Here is a 16,667-nt window from a genome sequence, read left to right as displayed (position 1 = left end):
ATACTCTGGGAATGTAAACTTGTTCAACCACTCTGGAAAGCAGTATGGATGTTCCAGAAAAGACTAAACACAGGGCTTTCCTATGAGCCAGCAATCCCACTTCCAGGCACCTGTTGATCACAAATCATGCCAAACTAAATCCACCAACACAACCAAGTTCATTGCAGCAATGTTTACCAGAGCAATGATATGAGATCAACCCAGACTGAATCAAAAAATTGGTATATGTATATAATGAGATTCTAGGCTAACATCAGAAAGAACTACATTGCTCCATTCATATGGAAATGGAAATACTTGAAAAAGTAAGCCAGACCCAAAGAAGCATAAGCAGTATGGTTTATCTCAGTTGTAATAACTAGAATGTGCCCATAAATTTGCAAGTAAACCCAGTGGATAGTAGATGACAAATAATTATGCCTGGACATAATTGATTACACAGAAATGTAATCCAGACCCAATGAAACACAAGCAATATGGTCTATCCCATTTATAATAACTAGTATGTGCCCATAAATTTTCAAGTAAACCTAGTGGATAGTAAATGAACACGATAAATTAAACAGAAATGTAAACATGCACACAGTAAGAACAAAGGAGGATAGTCTTAGGCGCGGATGATAAGGGCTCAATAGTTATGTACCTATGATCATACAAATTGATGATTATCAAAATGAACTCCAAGTACACAGAAGTAAGAGGTTTACCATTACACTGTTTGTGATTCTTTCCTTTCTTGTTTGGTTTATTACATTTCCTTGCAGTTTTTTTTATTTATTTTTTTACCTGTTTTCCTGTATATATGCTTATCTGATTTAGGAAAGAGTAAACAGAAATGGTGAGACAAAGAGTGAACCAATCCAGCACTGAAACCTATTAGATGCTGTGTTGGAAATAAACTATACAATTTTGGCAGAAGGAAAGTTGTGAGGGAAAATAAACAACTAGGTTTGGTTTTTAATAAGTTATATTTTCTAAATTATGTAGATGATCATTTATTGCCTTTAATTATAATTGAGTCACTTAAAGAATGATTTGTATAACATTTTTATTTCAGAGAATAGTTCTTAGATTGCATCAATAAAGCTATGAATGCAACATCTCTGGCTGCTGTTTACATGTATGTAGGCAGGTGCCGGTATGCATATGTGTTGGGAATTCACGATGTACTTTACTACCAACACAATATTGTCACTCAGAATTTAGTAGCTTTTAGAAAAGGACTTGTAAACATGTTTTGTAATCATTTGGGACTTATATTGTTTCCCTGAGTCTACACCAATCATATAATTGATGATCCTTAGCTTTTTATTCTTTCAAATTTTTTTAGATTATGAAATAGATATCCAATTTTCATTCTATCTTCATGTTAATTTTCTGCCTTCATTAAAATCCTGATAACTTTGCAAACATCTCAACATAGATTTCCTTTTCTTAATTCGAAGTGCAGTCAGTATACTTTCATGGTGCAATGAACGGGTTCTATGATGATAAAAAATATGGTATTTTCCATTCTTTAAACCTACAGATAAACTGATTATCAAATGCAGATCAGTATCCTTATAATACACATAATTTCCTGCATGATAGGATGCTTTTTAATGTTTTTACATAGAGTTTTCCATCCTGTATTTTATCCATTTTAATAATACTCTAAACATATTATAATTTTGGTAAGGGTTTATATTATTTTGTGCACCATTTCTTTGGAGATGCAAGCTCATTTGCTTGTCCACCAGTTGAATAAAGTGCTGGGTTCCCATTACCAAAAGTAATGATCACTAAATGCTTCTGTGGTCTTCTAGAATTTGACCAATTTCTCCACTCAGTGAGTCACCTGTTCTTAGACATTGCACCAGTGTTCTGATAATATCTATTCCTTCTTGGAGTATATGGTAACTTAAGTTTTTTTTTATAGAAAACTTCAACAGGTAACATCCTGCATAATTTCATCATATTTACAATGAAATAGTTTCAATTCTGAGTGTCTTACTGTATTTCTAATACTTAAACCTCTTTCATAATAAAGGTTCACAAAGATCTACCTCATTTGTTTAAACAAATTAAGCAATCAGTTGGGTAGTTTAGAACTGAAATTTTCTAGCAAATCAACTTAAACTTGTTATTATACATCTTGACAAATTAAACACTTCTAAACTAGCGATGCAAGCATTTTCTTCTTACTATGTTAGTTCATCTGCTATCCAATTATCACTCTGTTAAACTACACACACCTGAAATTAATTTAATCTTTTATTACTGTGACAATTTTAAACTCTTCTTTGTGGTACATTAAAGTCATTGAAGAAATTGCAGTCTATTCTAAATACTTGTTATTCCATAGATAAGTTCTAAAACAGCTGGCATTTTGGAAACTAAGATTCCTTGTTGAGAATTCAACCGTGAAATCAACAATTATTGTGAGAAGTTACCCCATATGGTCTTATTTTAAACTAACCTGTGAGACTCAATTCTACTAGTCAGTTCTGTTATTGAGCTCTAAGATGATGTTTCTTACAGTGTGATATTTACAATTTCTCAACATACCTCGAAAGCATTTCCAGTTAAAAGTGTAAGACCTACTCATATTCTGTCAGGAATGGTGTTCTTTCTTTCTTTCTTTCTTTCTTTCTTTCTTTCTTTCTTTCTTTCTTTTCTTTTCTTCCTTCCTTCCTTCCTTCCTTCCTTCCTTCCTTCCTTCCTTCCTTCCTTCCTTTCTTTCTTTCTTTCTTTCTTTCTTTCTTTCTTTCTTTCTTTCTTTCTTTCTTTCTTTCTTTCTTTCTTTCTTTCTTTTTTTCCTTATTTATTTAGTTTTTATTGTATTTAACAAAAGGGTAACATGATATTTGCCAGATAGAAGGTGCATTAATTCACATACATTGATACACTTTCACATGTCTTGGTCCCATTACCCTCCCCCCCCAACCCCTCTTGGTTTTCCCCCCCTTCCCCATCCAATTTCAAGTAACCAAATACAAATGTATCCAATATATCAGATAACAAAGTGAGATATTGTGTCAATATGAGATAACAAAGGAACAGCAAAAGAGATGAGATAACATATTGTAGATACAGATGATTCTATGTAAATATAATTTCTAACAATGTTACAATGTTGACAAATAATATCACTCATTTCAGAAATGCAATGGATTCAATTCACACTCCTCTGCTTAGAAGTCAGTGACACTGACCCATTTTATTATTACTCAGAGTTGCTTTTGTCATCTCTGAAGTAAAAATAAACATGATACAAGGTGTTTATAACTAAAATTTAAAGTACCTAGGTTTCTTCCATTATATTGTTAAAAAGGATTCTTCTTGAGTCACTTAGTTATTTATTTATTTATTTATTTATTTATCTTTTGCCAGTCCTGGCCTTGAGCTCAGGGCCTGAGCACTGTTTTTGTACTTTCTCATGGCTAGAATTCTATCAGTTGAGCCTCAGCACCACTTCCGGCTTTATTTTTATTTTTATTTTTTGCATATGTGGTCCCAAAGAATCAAACCCTGGTCTTTGTGCATGTTAGGCAAACACTTTACCACTAGGCCAAACTCCCAGCCCGTTGAGTCACTTTTAATCATTTCCCTTATTTTTGAAATTTGACTTTAGGAAATTGTTTTTTGGACATTCGAGGATGTAATCAGATCAAAAGAGTAGAGAGAGTAAGAAAGGAAGCAAGAAGCTTACAAGTATGAGGGGAGTATATTTTGAAAAGATGTTTTATGGATACCAGGAAAATAAAATGTGAAAGAAAATAACACAATTCCCAATAAATTCTACTTTGTGATTACTTCTCTTATAGTTTCCAAACCTGAAAGTTACTCCAATTCTTTTACATGTTATAAATATAGATAAATATATACCCATATATATTACATAGAATATTTTATTTTCATTGAAAGTCTTCTCTGGAGGCAGACATGTGAACTTAACTTCATAGTGTATTGCAACCCCATGGTCCAGTCTTGGGAGGAGTAAAGTGAGGGGTAAAGTCACAGCATTCAGCACTTATCTATATGCAAAGCTCAATTTTAAACCAGCATTGTCATTTAACTCAAATATTTTGTCATGGAGTTGTTTCAGATGTATTTCTGTTACATTTTCCTCACACTTAGTCATAATAATAGAGGAAAAGAAGCTTGTTGCTCTTTCATTTTAAGACTCATTGGCTTCACTTCAGTGAATAGCACTGACAGCTACAATGGTGATTATCTTTCCCTTTAGCCCCTGTTTGTGAATATGTTCTTGGGAATTGTTCAACTATGACAGCTGTCCTGTCTTTTTCTCTGGAATTTTCCTTCTATTCATAAAAGTGTTTAACTGGTCTGTGAAGTCACAGACTTGAAATTTAATTTTGACATTTTTTTCGGTGCACATAGACTGAAAAGTTGTTTTTGTTCTGTAACAATGGAGCAAAAGAATAAAACTGGCTCATTGTGATTTCACTTACACAAATATTACTCCATAATGTCTAATACATGTACTGAATTTTGGCTAGTGGCATCTGCATTTGTTGCTTTGAACACTTTCTTGTCAAGCTTTATGGGATCTCTAATTCAGGAAAAACAAATACTGTGTAAATATATCTTAAATTAGTTTCTGATCACATTATCACAGAAGCACACAAAACATCAAAGCAAAATAATGATCACATCCATCTCAACCAAGAATATTTTCACTACATCTAAAACTTCTTAGGAATATGACACTCTGCATATCATCATTCATATTAGTGCAACAAAGAAAATATTATAGCTATATTCAATTTTAAAATAGGTATTTGATGAAACTTTTATTTATTGTGTGATATGATTTTAGTATTGCTCCACTTAGGAAAGTTGGAAGACTCTTGTGTTCCTTTCTTTTCTTCCTTTTTTTTTTTGTTTAGTCATCCCAGAGAAAAGAAAAACACATGTCCAAAATGCCACTTTCCAATTCTTATTAATGAAAAAATACCTGTGTCTTGTCATATAGAACTTATTGCTCCAAAATTACTCATTTCCAATGAAGCAATCTCTCTCGGTTGTCCTTTATCTTATAATTGAGTAACAGTGATGTCCTTCTTCAGGGACAGAATTAACATATATCTTGAGTTACAACCTATTCACAGCATCTTTGTGGCTCCTTGAAAATGACATTATGATAATGAATAAGGCTTGTGTGAGGGGACATGTCTGTTCAGAGCTTTAACCCAGAGCACTTATCTCATTTGGGAACCAGTTTTAGTCTCTATTGTCATGTATGGTATTTATAAAGGGCATAAAGCGTAAATTAATTTTTCCCTAGTTGTGCTGGTGGATCCCCCCTCCATCATAATCTATGTTGTTTTAGCTTCATAAGAAAGGGATCTCAACATTCTCAATTCATGTTACATGGATCAAATGAATGAATATGTCTGCACTTTTGGTTTATGATTGTCAGCACTGAGGGAACAAAAAGACTCTTGAAAATGTGAAGATAATTAAGGGAATAATACCTGGATACTCTCCACAAAGATAGTGACAAAATTCTAATGATAGCAGTAATTATAATCCCATTTTCTAAAATGTTCCATTATCTCATTCTTTGAATTGTCAAATGCTTATTATTTTTATCATTCTAAATTTTACTAGTTTATTTTACAAATAAAATATATTTAGTTAGAAAGAAGGATCTTCAACTATTATTGGAAATCATTTTGTGAAAGTTACTAATTGAAGCATTTTCCAATGGCTTCAGTATAATCAAATTAAGCTAGGACCTAAAAGTTGTGTCTAATATTAATTTTAGTTTTTATATTTTCCTTGGTCATACTAAAACATTATTCTAAGATGGTTTTCTTTCATATTACAACAATAAAATGTAGTATATGACTTCTTTGTAGTTTGTTCTAAACTATAACATAGACCACTCCTAAATGTGGGAAATTCCATCATCTGAAAAACATTGTTTGGGCAAAGAGCTGTGACTCACACCTGTAATCCTAGCTACTCAGGAGGCTGAGATTTGAGGATCAAGATTTAAAGCCAGCTCGGGCACAAAAGGACCTGAGACTGTTATCTCCAATTAACCTCTAGAAAATGGGAAGTGGAGCTTGACTCAAGCGTAGGGTGGTAGCCTTGAGCTGAAGAACTCAAGGACAGCACCCAGGCCTAGTTTAAGCCCCCATTATCCATTAAAAAACAAAATTGGTTGGGCTGAGGAATGGGTTAGTAGTGATTGAGAGCCTATCTGGCACATGCAAGACCCTAATTACACATTAATTTTTTTAATCTAGAAAACTTTCTTGGAAACATCATTTATACAGTGCTGTTTTGTTTCATTGCTTTACAAGTCCATATACATAGTTTCTTTGAACAAAAATCAAATCTTCTAGGTCATGAAAACAAGTACACTTATTTTGGATAGTTGTCTACCATAAAGTTAGTGGTCATCTAGGAACTTTTGCTCTCTCTATTTCTATGTTGGAAATTCTGTGTTGCCTTTTGTATTAGCATGAGATTTTCCTTAGTTCCAGAATAAACAATTAGAATGGCCTATATAACCCATGCAAATTCATGGCAAAGAGATTTATCTAAACATGGCATTTTACAACAGATTTTTGCTTATGTTGATTGTCAAAATTATCTTGCTCTTTGCTTTAATGTATCTATTTCTCCTGGAATTTATAAATGATAACAGAAGCTCAAGTAATGTAGAATCTTTTTTAGATGCCAAATAGTAAGGATGGTACAGTCCCAAGAAACCTTAAACAGGAAAATCTGGTGTAATAATCAAAAAATAAACCAAACATCTGTATGTAGAAATATGGCTTATGGGTTTATAATAATGGACTTATTTAATGATCATGTTGTATTTGAATAACAAGCAGTTTTTAAAATAATGCATACTCTAAGATGATCATGTAATTTTTCACTTGACAAGAACATTTAGGAAGCAAAAATTGGTGCTGTTAATACTTACTTTGACATTATTTGTGCAAGTTTATACTCAATTTAATTATTTCTGTAAGCTTGCATGTCTTCCTATGTATTATGAGAATGGACCTTGGCCTTGGAAATGTAGCAGAGCTTTGCACTTTGATACTAGGTAAATCTGAGACGAGAAAAAGAAGATTGGTTCATGTAGCACTTCATACTCTGCGGAGAAACCTGTCAGGAGCACTTGCTCATGACAGGTGCCAGCCACTGAGGACCGGACTAACATTCTGTGCAGTTGACACATAGGGACTGGCTATCTAATGATCTCAAAATAGCAAGGAAGAGTGACCTGGTTGTGCAGATCTATCAAATGTTGAAACCTAAAACTAAATGGGAACATGTTGAAACCTACAATTTCTTATCTCACAATATTTTGTCTTATTGTTCTAAGAACATGTGTGCTGTTCTTAGGCTACATTTTAATAGTCTTGTTGTGTCCATTTATCTACAGAACTTCCCTTGCCACAGGAAGCTAAGTATTACTGAGAGTGCAAATGTTTCTTTTCTTAAAATAATTATATTGCTTAATTGAAGTAAATTATGTTATAGCAACTTGTGAACATTATTTGATCTAAATTATTTTAGTCATGTCAACTCATTAACTAACTGTATTAGTAAATAAAATTTATAAGTAACAATGCAATGCAAGTATTAAAATGAATCTTCATGCTAATTTTAAAAATCTTTCAAAACTAATCAAATCATAGAATAATCAAGTCCTAAGAACATTTACCTTTCCCATCTAATAACTGCAGTTTGATATTTTATAAAAAATTTACATGTTAACTGATAATCAGTGAGAGAATTTTTAAAAGCTTCAAAATGTAATACATTTACATATACCAATTTTATCGTACATATTTGCGAGCCTTAGATATCATATAAAAATAATAATACAAACTAACTTCAGCCAGGCACTGGTGGCCCTTGCCTGAAATCCTACCTACTCATAATGCTGGGATCTGAGGATCACAGGTTTGAAGCCAGCTTGAACAGGAAAGTTCATGAGAGTCTTATCTCCACTAAACTAAGAAAAAGTTGGAGGTTGCTTTATGGTTCAAATAGTAGAGTGGTAGCCTTTAGCCAAAGGTGTTCAGGGACAGAACCAAGGCCTTGCGTTCAAGCCCCACCACCAGCACACACACAAACACACACACACACACACACACACACACACAGACACACACACACACACACACACACACACAAAATCCAAAACAAAACAACCTTCAACCAGCCTCTATTTAATAAGAACTAACATTTTAAATTCTAAAATATCAAGTAAGGCTTTCATCCATAGCATACCTACTTTTTCAAGTTTGATAAAATTGCAAAATTCATTGGCACATTCATTGATACCATGTGTATATGGAAAGTGATTATGAAAATGAAAAGAATTTTAAATTGAGCAAAGAAAACCAATCTTTTAAATAAGTATGTAATTTTTTACTTAAATATTGTCATGAATATTAACTCATAAACATTATTGCACTTCTTATCTCTGTAGTCGTGATTGTATTCTTTGGTGTACATGAATATATTTGAATTTGATCTGATTTTTCACATATATTGTGAATTCTGAACATTGTTTAATTTGTGTTTTGTGACAAGAACTGTACTCTGTACAAATGATGTGAATCAATTCTAGTGTTATCTCTATCTGTTGTGAGTACATGCTCAATATCAGATTTCTATTAAACTGATGTTTCACTTATATAGATAAATAGTTCTATATTCTTTTTTGTTGTCAGGTGATGTATAGAGGGGTTACAGTTACATTCATCAAGTAATTGGTACATTACTTGTTGAACACTGATATCCTTCATATAGTTTTCAGTGCAGGTAGATAATTGTGAAAAAAAATAAAAAAATAATATTAATAGTGACTATCCAGGTATGGTGATACCCAACTGTGATCAAAACTACTAAAGGTGCTGCGGAAGAAGGACATGAGTTCAGAGATAACCTGCACAATGAGATCCTCCCCACTCAAAAAAGTGAAAGTAGAAATCTATGTCCTTTAAAATTTTGTCTTGTCCCACCTACATGGCTATTTATGTTTCAAGGAGTGAGAAAATGGATGTATACATCGGAGGATTTTACATTGAACAAAATCTCCTGGGGTGAGATAAGTTCAGAGATATTTGTCATAACTGCCTGAGACTCAACACAAACTACCCACATGTGCATTCTATGCTCTGAACGTTAACACTGAGAGTTCCATCCCACACTCTTCCCATTGAAGAGATGAAGGCAATGAGGAGGTGCACAGTTCTTCCATTACACCCGATGTTTCTTTATCAAGGCGGTATTTTCCTGACAACCAGGCCCTGTCTCTGAGGATCATTAATCTTCAAGAAACAGAATATAGAGAGAACACAATTCTGGGTTCCCCCAAATGACAAATAGTCCTATCAGGGGTCAAATAATCAACATTGTAAGATATCATTCCACCCTTAGCAATTCTAGACTTTCAATTTAGATCCTTACACATAATCTATACCTTAGGTCTTTTCAATATTTTTTTGGACTGTATCATGGATATATATATATATAGTGTGTGTGTGTGTGTGTGTGTGTGTGTGTGTGTGTGTGTGTGTGCCAGTCCTGGGCTTGAGCTCAGGGCCTGAGCACTGTCCTTGGACTTTTTCAAGGTTTGAGCTCTACCACTTGAGCCTCAGCACCACTTCCAGCTTTTTTCTATGTATGTGGTACCAAGGAATCAAACCTGGGTCTTCCCACATGCTAGGCAAGCACTCTACCACTAGGCCAAACTCCCAGCCCGGGGTTATATTTAGCACAGGATCTCTAATGTGTGATGGAGCTAGTATGGGAAATGATTCTATTTACATGGGGGATGAGAGTCAAACGCAAACATGCACACGTTTAGTGATTTAGATGGAGTTTTGCCAACATTTTTCCTGGGCTCACCTTGAATCATGAGCCTCAAGATGTCTACCTCCTAAGTAGCTAGGAATATAGGAAGAAGTCATATATCCAGTGTGCTTTCGAGGTGTGTGCTCTACTATTCTTTGCCCACTCAAGCTGAGGTTTATGAGCTATATGCTGTACATTATAATTAAGTGTTCTTATTACTAATTGGTCTGGTATTAGCCACAGACAATGTATGTTTGTGCGGTGATAAAACCTTACTTATAGAAAATTTACACTAAGATGGATTGGTCTGCAGAGTGTAATTTGCTAACTTCTGATCTAGGTCAATATATGAATGGCCTCTATTAGTCTTTGAGTTATTTTAGCCTAATTATTTCTTTCCTCTAACTCTCTGATCTTGCAAAGAAAGGTAATATGAATGGCAAAGATGAGAAAAAATAATATTCTCAAAGATACACAGATATTTATAATTGCCCATGGAAAAATGTATGATTGAGTTTGTTTAGATTTGAGTTTCATGCATTTTGCTGGTTGGACTGGCTTTGAACTGCAATCCTCAGATTCCAGCTTCCTGAGAAGCTAGAATTACATTTGTAACTGAGTAACCAGCACCTGGCCTCACTTTGCTTTTTAAATAACTATAATTAAATATAATGAAAAATAATTTAATTAAATAATCTGAGTGAAATAAAAACTTGAAATATAACTGTATATGAAAGGGGAAAAGAATAAGAGAAGAAAGGGAAAAAAGCAATACATGTAGTTGTCAGATCTAAATGTTTTCTGTTATATTTGAAATGCTGGCATTTGTTATTCACATATTGATTTACAAACAACTAAATTTCATTCATGATCTGGCCAATTCAATTAAAGTAAGTACTTTGAATCTTTGTGCTACAGCTATTATGAAGGAACTTTCATGGTAGGAGCAAGATACAAATTGCACAGGAGTAGATGAATTAGCATAAAATAGACATCAACTATTGGAAAAGAATTTAGAGTACTGTTATTATTTTCTTTAAATTTCATTTCAAGCAATTTCTTTTTAAATATAATGCTACTCCATTGCACTAAAATATGATTATATCAAGGATAGCCTCAAATAAAAAGAGATTATAAAATTTAAAGATATGTTTAAGAATCTAGTTGGACACATAAATATCAGACTTGTCTAACATAGCTTAATCCGAGAGATAAAGTGGTACCATAGCTGATGCAGAAATAGATGGTTGCTAAAGATGCCATAATGATAAACAATGTGTGCCTGGTTAGAACCCGCACTAGAAACAAAATTTTAACTCAAAATCATTGACTATATTACAAATCACAGATATGTAAGAAAGAGTACATAGTCAAATGGAAGTACAAGGTTTGAAACAATCAAGCAATGTCAAAATTTCCTTTCCTCTGCATTTAAAAAATAAGATGTGAGCTTTCCATTTCCATCCATCAGCCCATAAGGAAGCTATTATATCTGAATGGAAGTGGTGTAATACATGAAACAGAGTTTGAGTCACACTTCTGTGAAAATAGAGTTGGAATTACTAGCCTTGAATTTTAGATGAATAAGAATAACTAAGATAGTAAACGTCCACAGGAAAAAATTGCATGATGACAGCTACATTATGGGCTTTTGACTTCTTTAGTCATGTGACTAAAGACCCAAGTAAGTAAAAAAGTGAGCAAAACAATTATTACAATTATGTCAGGATCTTTTTGTGATATTATTTTTATTTTCCTTGAGTTCAAAGGATTGTGCAATAGGCCATCATGTCATTCTAAGATTAAGTGACACTTTTAAAGTGATGCCCAAGTGAACTGATTTTTTTAAATAATAAACTTGTTTCTATGGAAATTAACTACCATGCTTTCTCAATTTTGTCACTTTTTTAACTAGTGTCAAACATATTTCATCCTCACTCCCTTGACTTCGTGCATGTATGATGGTACATGTCTCCCAATATTAACCTGTTTGGGAATGATGGCTCTTATAATTCCATACCCATTTCTCCCAGCCCTCTCTTTTGTTAGTTCTCATCTCTCTTCAATCATGCAAGTCCTATGAATCAATCTAATCATGCACTCACTACATACTGAAGAACACCAATGCTAGCTGTTTCTATAGACCCTGAATTATTTTAAAATGCCACTCCTCTAACTCAGATCAGTAATTAGTAATTCTCTTGTCTAACAGATTTATTGGCCATGTTTTCTTCATTCACATTACATTTTTTTCCTGAAATGGTTAATTTTGTGTCATTTAAATCATCCAGGATCCACCCACATTTGGGCAGACATTCTACATGCTTCTGTGTTTGTATTAATTTGAAGCTGTTAAGATTTATAGCAGTAGACATACATTAAACAATAAACCCATTATGATATGATGGTGTCTTGTCTAGTTAGATGAAGGACCTCAGAAAATGAACCAATTGCTTGCAAGCAAGAGGATATTCTGTCAATAGATTGTATAAAGTTTTGAAACAATCCCAGAGTTTCCATCTTACTGCTTTTCCCCAAACACTTGTGGATTTCTCAATTACCTAAGTGATTCCTTAAAATCTCTCTTTTCTCTCATAAACAGCTCCATTTTAGTCTGTTTGCCTAGAGTACGGTGACAAACACTTATTTCTTAACAAGTTCTGCCCTATCCATTCTAGGTAGGACTTAGATTATAATGTTTTTACACATATCATCTCCCATGCATTTGAGACTTCATGCATGAACTATAATTCCCTGTTTATTTCAAACAAAGTCATGTATTTTCTCTCAAACCATACAGTTCTTAAACCATAATCATCCTATCTCCAACATAGTTGAGCTTACAGGCATGAGTCATTGCATTCAGCCAGGAAGAGAATAGATGAACTCTGAATTATTAATGGGGTTTCTATAACAGGTTTTCCAATCAGATTATATTCAAATAAAATTTTCACACAGCTCTAGTAGCGAAGGTTGCACTGAGAGCATAAGAGGTGAGAGTAGCATTCATCTTTGGATTTTACTAATCAACTATTCATAGGAGGCAATGATCTAAATATCTGTGTACAGGATAGATTTAAACACATTTCTCAGACTAGGGATGAAATAAAATTAAATTAAAATTAAAATGGTTTGGTCAACTCCTAAAGTCCCTGGATAAAGGAAGACAAGAAAAGGATAAACTCTAAGACGTCGTTCGCAGCTTAATGGAAAGCAGTATGGCAGTTCCTCAAAAGACTAAACATAGATCTCCCCTACGACCCAGAAATTCCACTACTTGGCATTTACCCGATCATCCAGAAACAAGGACATACTAAATCCACCAGCACAACAATGTTCATTGCAGCACTATTTACCATAGCAAAGATATGGAACCAACCTAGATGTCCCTCAGTTGATGAGTGGATCAACAAGATGTGGTATTTGTACACAATGGAATTCTATGCTGCTGTCAGAAAGAATGACATTGCCCCATTTGTTAGGAAATGGAAAGACTTAGAAAAGATCATATTAAGTGAAGTAAGCCAGACTCAAAGGAACATAGGCTCAATGGTTTCCCTCATTTGTCATAATCAGTAGAAACCTTGGGATCTCCCAGCAGAGATTTGCAATACAGCAAAATCTTGATACAAAAGGCCATATAGTAAGACGCTAAATGAAAGGATCTCTAGGATATAGAAACATAAGCCATATGATGAATGATTGTTGTTCTTAAGGTACTATGTTATCTCTCATCTCTTTTGCTGTCCCTTGGTTATCTCATATTGTTACAGTATCTCACTTTGTTACCTGATATATCGGATATATTTGTATTTGGTATTTGAAATTGGATAGGGAATGGGGGAAAACAAGATGAGGGATGGGGGTGGGGGGTAGGGAAATGGGGACCAAGACAAGTGAAAGGGTATCAATGTATGGGAATTAATGCACCATCTATCTGGCAAATATCATGTAACCCTTCTATTAATTACAATAAAAAATCTATGAAAAAAATTCACGTAGGGCCATAAAGCCACTGCTTTTGCTGCGAAAGATCCTTATTTCATGTAATCACAGAACTCACTTAGCAGGAAAGCACATATGGATGCTCATGCTGAACAGTTGTACTTCAATGGGAAATAAATTCCCAAGATCACAGTACCTGCTTTTGAAGTGACGCCATGACCTGGGAGAAGAGGGGGAATAGGACACAGGACTGAGGGTGTGTGGGAAGACTGTGATGGAACTGGGGGTATTGAGTCCCTAAACTCGGCTGAGACATCTTTTCCTTCCTGGGAACAAATGAACAAGTTTACCTGAGGAAATTGGAATGCCTGTCCTGGTGCAGTTTTCTTGCAAGCAGGTTTGGTATCCTGGGCACTCTTATTCTTGTCACTAGTTCTAAATATATTCTAAACCAACAAACTACTATTAAAGGTGGAGTGCAGAGTGACACTGAGAAGGTTCATTAAACCCTCAGAAACGCCACTTATTTTTTCCGAATTTATGCAGATAGAAATCTGGGGAATACACAGAGAATGATACAAAGAATGTAGGATAATGCTGTGAGGACTATAAAGCGGTATTGAACTGAATCTCTTGGCAAGGGTTCACTAAGCAGAAATTCTGCATTTAATGGTGCAATTTTATTCTTTTGGAGGAGAAAAGAAAGTATGCTGATAATTTGTTTCTACTGCTAGAATATAGAAAAAAAGGAAATGAATGTCAAGTGCTATTCCTGCCTTGATTTACTATAGTACGTATTCAAAGGCATCAAGTGATTGGGATTGTAAGGGCAATTTCTCATTCCTCATCCACCACCTTTGGTGGTATACGCCTTTCACTTCCACTGTACAAGTGACTTGGTGACATAAAGCTGAGCTGCCTTTCCTACAGACCAGAACTAACATCATGGAGGTTGCTGTCACAGGACTGCACAATCTGAGTGCAGCAACACTAATTGGATTTTTGGATTAAAGCAGCCAAGTGGCAGCATTCGAATCATGGTCCAAAGTAAGCTGTGTACGATTATCACAAAGGAAAACTCTTTAGATATTGTATCGTAGAGACTACATATACTGGATTGTCCTATTCCTAGAAATGAAATAGATGGGAAGCCTATTCAGTTCTTATTTGACAAATATATCCAGGAAAGTTCTAGACCATTTAATGACAATCTAAGCTGATGCCTCAAGCCTCATCAATGACAGTCATTCAATGTGCACTATACAGCCAAGTTGATCTAGGAACATTTGAATATGAGGATGGCTGTGGCCTAATGGAAAAGGATCTGTATATATTTCCGAAAGCCAGGTTTTTAATTGTTCTCTCCAAAAGTATGTATAGCTATTTAAAATGTTCTTATATATCAAACAAGGCAAATATTGATGATTTTCATGAGTACTGGACATCAGACACTGGGTCTGAACTGACATCAATTACTACAGATGAAATTCACTGGATCTACTAGTGAGCACAGGGGTTTATGGAGCTCAAACGGATACCAGTGTCTACTAGACTCTGTGACTTATTTCTTCAGTTGCAGAATATGTAATTGCCCTAGAGTTCCTCAAGATCTAGCAGATACCCTGCGTTAATTATGTGACCAACAGATTGAAAGGAATTATGATGAGGTAGGCCATGTGAATACCATAACACTGAATTCCTACAGGAATGTCAATGCCTAGTGCCATCAGCAAAGACTTGAAAGACAGAGGTGGAGAATCTCACCATATCCCTATTTTGTGCTCCTATTTGGCTAGTGGAGAAGACAGATGGGTCTTGAGGAATGGCAATGAAGTATCATAAACTTAACCAGGTGTTGACTCTAATTGTAGCTACTGTACCAGATGTGGTTTCATTGCTTGAACAATTAGCACATCCCCTGATACCTGGTATGAAGCTATTTATTCATGAAATGCATTTTTCTATTTATGAGTGTAAATAACACTTAGCATTTTGCTTCTGGCTGGCAAAGGGCATTATCCTTTCTAGGGATACATATCAGCTCTCCAGTCCTGTGTCATAATTTAATTCATGATTCTTTTTCCTTTAGAAGACATATAACAGTTTGACAATAATGATATCATTGGGTAACCAGCTTTACTGAGCAAGGAGAAACTATTACTCAGATTTAATAATCATGTATTTATATGCCATGGAAGTCTCAAGTAAATCTGATTGCTTTGATGAATTTTTCTAGTTGTAAGGGAATATTGGGATAGCTCTGCAAAGATGAGGGATGATTTTATTCATATGGTCTCTCTTAAAACCAAAGGAAAGCCAGACACCTAGGGAATATTTTGAATGTGGAAGTCAGCATAGCCTTCATGTGGATCCTGACCTGGCCCATTTCCCACACACCTGAAAAACGGCTGGTTTTCAGTTGTCCTAAGATAGTTTGTAAACATGTTCAAGCTTCTGTGTGGACTATTCTGCCCCTTGGGTCATGTGACTCACCAGAAGAAATATTTCTTCATCAGCCAGTGACTGCTAAGGATGCCTAACAGTTGTGTGGCACATGTGATAGGTGACTATTGGTAAGTTGCATCCTACATATTTAAGATTCTGAAGAAAAATACTAAAAATGTCTGCACATACTGACTAGATCTTATGAAAGTTGAGACATTTAACTTAACCATGAGACAGAAGGTTATGTGATTTGAGAAATCACAAAATATCTGGTATTGAACAAAGGAGTCAAAGATTGGGTATACTAATCACTTCTTCATAATTAAATGAAGGTGGCATATGTGAGCTCAGGATTAAGGAAGTCCAAAAGAAAAATAAATACAGAAATAAGCTGCACTGAAAAAAATAAGACTCAATGAATGTGGCTCCAAATCATG

The 16,667-nt window shown here is 34.6% G+C and overlaps 1 protein-coding gene across 2 annotated transcripts in view; it reads right to left on the bottom strand.

Moving 5' to 3' along the window:
* Cdh12 (cadherin 12) overlaps positions 1-16,667 on the bottom strand; it is a 785,868-nt gene that overhangs the window by 208,107 nt on the left and 561,094 nt on the right. The gene's annotated exons all lie outside the window — the stretch shown is intronic.

Source organism: Megascapheus bottae, chromosome 4, assembly GCF_031878675.1.
Source record: "Megascapheus bottae isolate mThoBot1 chromosome 4, mThoBot2.hap1, whole genome shotgun sequence".
NCBI classification, from domain to species: Eukaryota; Metazoa; Chordata; class Mammalia; order Rodentia; family Geomyidae; genus Megascapheus; species Megascapheus bottae.
The sequence above is the reverse complement of the archived record's forward strand: the minus strand, read 5'-3'. Positions and strand labels throughout refer to the sequence as shown.